The sequence below is a fragment of the Oncorhynchus clarkii genome, chromosome 2 (genome assembly GCF_045791955.1).
Source record: "Oncorhynchus clarkii lewisi isolate Uvic-CL-2024 chromosome 2, UVic_Ocla_1.0, whole genome shotgun sequence".
In the NCBI taxonomy this organism is placed as follows: Eukaryota; Metazoa; Chordata; class Actinopteri; order Salmoniformes; family Salmonidae; genus Oncorhynchus; species Oncorhynchus clarkii.
Window position 1 is genome coordinate 34,076,914 of NC_092148.1, and position 6,000 is coordinate 34,082,913.

A 6,000-nucleotide genomic window follows, 5' to 3' on the forward strand; every position below is an offset into this window, starting at 1 on the left:
CGTGGCTGGGTCTTCCAGCATGACAACGACCCGAAACACACAGCCAGGGCAACAAAGGAGTGGCTCCGTAAGAAGCATCTCAGGGTCCTGGAGTGGCCTAGCCAGTCTCCAGACCTAAACCCAATAGAAAATCTTTGGAGGGAGCTGAAAGTCCGTATTACCCAGCGACAGCCCCAAAACCTGAAGGATCTGGAGAAGGTCTGTATGGAGGAGTGGGACAAAATCCCTGCTGCAGTGTGTGCAAACCTGGTCAAGAACTACAGGAAACGTAAGATCTCTGTAATTGCAAACAAAGGTTTCTGTACCAAATATTAAGTTCAGCTTTTCTGATGTATCAAATACTTATTTCATGCAATAAAACGCTAATTAATTACTTAAAAATCATACAATGTGATTTTCTGTATTTTTGTTTTAGATTCCGTCTCTCACATTTGAAGTGCACCTATGATAAAAAATACAGACCTCTACATGCTTTGTAAGTAGGAATACCTGCAAAATTGGCAGTGTATCAAATTCTTGTTCTCCCCACTGTATATAGTGAACAGAAAATTTGCCACATGATATCCGTGCTAAAAAAAAAAAAAACCCTGTGGTAGTTCTGTAAAAAAAATCAAAACATTGTACCTCCTCACAGTACATAACACTACAAATTCCCATCTTCTTGGTGGACATCATGTCGCTCTTGTTGGTCTGGCCCGAGATTTTCGTCAACATCACGGCTGATGTTTTCCCTTGTGATGCTCCTTGAGTGGCGCAACCATCCCCTGCAATGATCGCCTGTGATGTCCTCACAAGCAGCATTCATGGCATCTAACAGAGACATCTGATCTTGTGCCCGATAATCATATACTTTCCACCGCCATGCTGAGAAAAACTCTTCTATCAGATTCAGGAATGGGGAGGATGGTGGAAGAAACCACACGGTTATCCTTTCATGCGCAGCAAACCATTCCCTAACAATGTTGGTTCGGTGGAAGCTGACATTATCCCACACAATGACATCATTTGACAAATACAGTGCCTTGCGAAAGTATTCGGCCCCCTTGAACTTTGCGACCTTTTGCCACATTTCAGGCTTCAAACATAAAGATATAAAACTGTATTTTTTTGTGAAGAATCAACAACAAGTGGGACACAATCATGAAGTGGAACGACATTTATTGGATATTTCAAACTTTTTTAACAAATCAAAAACTGAAAAATTGGGCGTGCAAAATTATTCAGCCCCTTTACTTTCAGTGCAGCAAACTCTCTCCAGAAGTTCAGTGAGGATCTCTGAATGATCCAATGTTGACCTAAATGACTAATGATGATAAATACAATCCACCTGTGTGTAATCAAGTCTCCGTATAAATGCACCTGCACTGTGATAGTCTCAGAGGTCCGTTAAAAGCGCAGAGAGCATCATGAAGAACAAGGAACACACCAGGCAGGTCCGAGATACTGTTGTGAAGAAGTTTAAAGCCGGATTTGGATACAAAAAGATTTCCCAAGCTTTAAACATCCCAAGGAGCACTGTGCAAGCGATAATATTGAAATGGAAGGAGTATCAGACCACTGCAAATCTACCAAGACCTGGCCGTCCCTCTAAACTTTCAGCTCATACAAGGAGAAGACTGATCAGAGATGCAGCCAAGAGGCCCATGATCACTCTGGATGAACTGCAGAGATCTACAGCTGAGGTGGGAGACTCTGTCCATAGGACAACAATCAGTCGTATATTGCACAAATCTGGCCTTTATGGAAGAGTGGCAAGAAGAAAGCCATTTCTTAAAGATATCCATAAAAAGTGTTGTTTAAAGTTTGCCACAAGCCACCTGGGAGACACACCAAACATGTGGAAGAAGGTGCTCTGGTCAGATGAAACCAAAATTGAACTTTTTGGCAACAATGCAAAACGTTATGTTTGGCGTAAAAGCAACACAGCTCATCACCCTGAACACACCATCCCCACTGTCAAACATGGTGGTGGCAGCATCATGGTTTGGGCCTGCTTTTCTTCAGCAGGGACAGGGAAGATGGTTAAAATTGATGGGAAGATGGATGGAGACAAATTCAGGACCATTCTGGAAGAAAACCTGATGGAGTCTGCAAAAGACCTGAGACTGGGACGGAGATTTGTCTTCCAACAAGACAATGATCCAAAACATAAAGCAAAATCTACAATGGAATGGTTCAAAAATAAACATATCCAGGTGTTAGAATGGCCAAGTCAAAGTCCAGACCTGAATCCAATCGAGAATCTGTGGAAAGAACTGAAAACTGCTGTTCACAAATGCTCTCCATCCAACCTCACTTAGCTCGAGCTGTTTTGCAAGGAGGAATGGGAAAAAATTTCAGTCTCTCGATGTGCAAAACTGATAGAGACATACCCCAAGCGACTTACAGCTGTAATCGCAGCAAAAGGTGGCGCTACAAAGTATTAAGCACGCCCAATTTTTCAGTTTTTGATTTGTTAAAAAAGTTTGAAATATCCAATAAATGCCGTTCCACTTCATGATTGTGTCCTACTTGTTGTTGATTCTTCACAAAAAAATACAGTTTTATATCTTTATGTTAGAAGCCTGAAATGTGGCAAAAGGTCGCAAAGTTCAAGGGGGCCGAATACTTTCGCAAGGCACTTTATAACTAAACCTCTTTCGCGTTCTGGTATTAGGTCTCCGTAAAGTGTATTGAGGAAGGCCAGGAGAAGTTGGGTGTTATAGTGCCCAATGTGTGGAATATGTGTGCTCACACCATTTTCAGAAATGGCAGCACACATTGTAATATTGCCTGGTGTGCCAATTGTGACTCGGCGTCCAATGAGATTGTTGCCATGTCTCCTGCCTTTGGCCAGATTGAACCCAGCCTCGTCCACAAAAATAAGAATGTGGGTCATTTCATGTCCTTCCAGCTCCATTATTCTCTATATAGTAACACAGAAACAAAATATAAAGATAGTTTTATATAGCCTATTCTAGAATCAGAGAGTATAGTAAAGTATAAGTGTTTTCTGTTCTTATGGGTATCTACAACTTCAAGAAGTATATACAGGCATCATTGAAGTACAGTAAAACTCCCTGTACAATATACCACGCGCACACCAATGGTTTACCTGAACATACTGCTACTGCAGCTCCTACCTGGACATACTGCTACCGCAGCTCCTACCTAAGGAACGGACATGGAACGAGACAGGAACAGCGTCAGCATACAAGAAAACAAAGACAAAAAACAATCAATGCATCAGCATTGTTCTACCTGTACATACTGCTACCGCATATCCTACCTGGACATACTGCTACCGCAGTTCCTACCTGGACATACTGCTACCGCATCTCCTACCTGGACATACTGGTACCACAGCTCCTACCTGGACATACTGCTACCGCAGCTCCTACCTGGACGTACTGCTACCGCAGCTCCTACCTGGACATACTGGTACCACAGCTCCTACCTGGACATAATACTACCGCAGCTTCTACCTGGACATACTGGTATCGCAGCTCCTACCTGAACATACTGGTACCGCAGCTCCTACCTGGACATATTGGTACCGCAGCTCCTACCTGAGCATACTGGTACCGCAGCTCCTATCTGGACATACTGGCAACGCAGCTCCTACCTGGACGTACTGCTACCGCAGCTCCTACCTGGACATACTAGTACCGCAGCACCTACCTGGACATACTGGTACCGCAGCTCCTACCTAGACATACTGCTACCGCAGCTCCTACCTGGACATACTGGTACCGCAGCTCCTACCTGGACATACTGGTACCGCAGCTCCTACCTGAACATACTGGTACCGCAGCTCCTACCTGGACATACTGGTACCGCAGCTCCTACCTAGACATACTGCTACCGCAGCTCCTACCTGGACATACTGCTACCACAGCTCCTACCTGGACATACTGGTACCGCAGCTCCTACCTGGACATACTGGTACCGCAGCTCCTACCAGTACATACTGGTACCGCAGCTCCTACCTGGACATACTGGTACCGCAGCTCCTACCTAGACATACTGCTACCGCAGCTCCTACCTGGACATACTGCTACCGCAGCTCCTACCTGGACATACTGCTACCGCAGCTCCTACCTGGACATACTGCTACTGCATCTCCTACCTGGACATAGTGCTACCGCAGCTCCTACCTGGACATACTGGTACCACAGCTCCTACCTGGACATACTGCTACCGCAGCTCCTACCTGGACATACTGGTACTGCAGCTCCTTCACTCTGTCACGATTCCTCTCAAATGGCACCTTGTAGAGTTGTTTCATAGTCATTAGATTTTTTTCAAAAGTCTGTCTATAGTGGAAATGCCGACAGAATTGATTTGCCAAGATATGGTTGCCATTTATGATTGCACTTTGGATCTCTCTTAGCCTGATGGAATTGTTGGCTATGACCATGTTTCAAATGTCTTGTTCTTGCTGATGGTTGAATACTGCTGCTCTGCCACCAGCATGTGGTCGTTGTGCAGTCCTATATATGACATGTAGAATTCACCAATAGATCGTGTTACAGATAGTATATTGTATTGAAATTATGCTGTATTACTGTGTATTCCTCATACATATCTTACGGTACATTGTGACTTGCATTTACCTTTATAACTTTTCTGTATTGTTGTGAATGAAATGCTGTAACAGAAGTAAACAACGAGTGCATATTTACCTGATTTCCCTACTGAATGTTTGCACAATTGATGACTGTCACGTCTGCTCCCGCTCATCCCTCCCCTGGCGCTTGAGGGCGCCAGGCTGCCCGGCATCACGCACTCCTGCCATCAATGACGCACACCTGCCTTCCCTCGTCACGCGCTTCAGCGATATTGGACTCACCTGGACTCACTCATCACCTGTTTATTACCTCCCCTATATTTGTCAGTTCCCCTGCTCTGTTCCCTGCTGATGCATTGATTGTTTGTTGTCTTTGTTTTCTTGTATGCTGACGCTGTTCCTGTCTCGTTCCATGTCCGTTCCTTATTAAATGTTTGACTCCCCGTACCTGCTTCGTCTCTCCAGCGTCAATTCCATGTGACACATGACACTGTGAACCTGTTTACATTAGGCTGTACTCTCTGACCAGCCTCTTCCATTGTAAGACCGTGGTTTATGACATGGTCCACAATCGTGGCTCTGATTTCATCAGGGACTCTTATTCTTTGTCTCCACTCTTCTTGGGAAGGCTTTCCACTAGATGTTTGAACATTGCTGTGGGGACTTGCTTCCATTCAGCCACAAGAGCATTAGTGTGGCCTGGCACTGATTTTGGGCGATTAGGCCAGTCACAGTCGACGTTCCAATTCATCCCAAAGGGGTTCGATGGGGTTGAGGTCAGGGGTCTGTACAGGCCAGTCAAGCTTTACACTACTGCAGCCAACGTTTGGCATTGAGCATGGTGATCAAGCTTGTGTACGTCTGCTTGGCCATGGAAACCCATTTCATGAAGCTCCCGACGAACAGTTCTTGTGCTGACGTTGCTTCCAGAGGCAGTTTAGAACCCGTAGTGGGTGTTGCAACCGAGGACAGACGATTGTTACACGCTACGCGCTTCGGCACTCAGCGGCCCCATTCTGTGGGCTTGTGTGGCCTACCACTTCGCAGCAGAGCCCTTGTTGCTCCTAGACGTTTCCACTTCACAATAACAGCACTTACAGTTGACCAGGGCACCTCTAGCAGGGCAGAAATTTGATCTGCCCCTGACTTGTTGGAAAGGTGTAATTCTATGAAGGCGCCACGTTGAAAGTCACTGAGTTCTTCAGTATGGGCCATTCTACTGCCAATGTTTGTCCATCGACTGTATACACCTGTCAGCAACGGTGGGGCGGAAAATAGCCAAATCCACTCATTTGAAGGGGTGTCCACATTCTTTTGTCAATGTAGCTTAAGTAAAACATTACATTTCACATCTGCATTCTTACAGTGTACAGATTTTAGTCCCAGAAACTCAAGGTTTGAGGTTTAAGGTTTGATTAAGTAAAGTAAAGACCAATAGAGAGGCATATGTG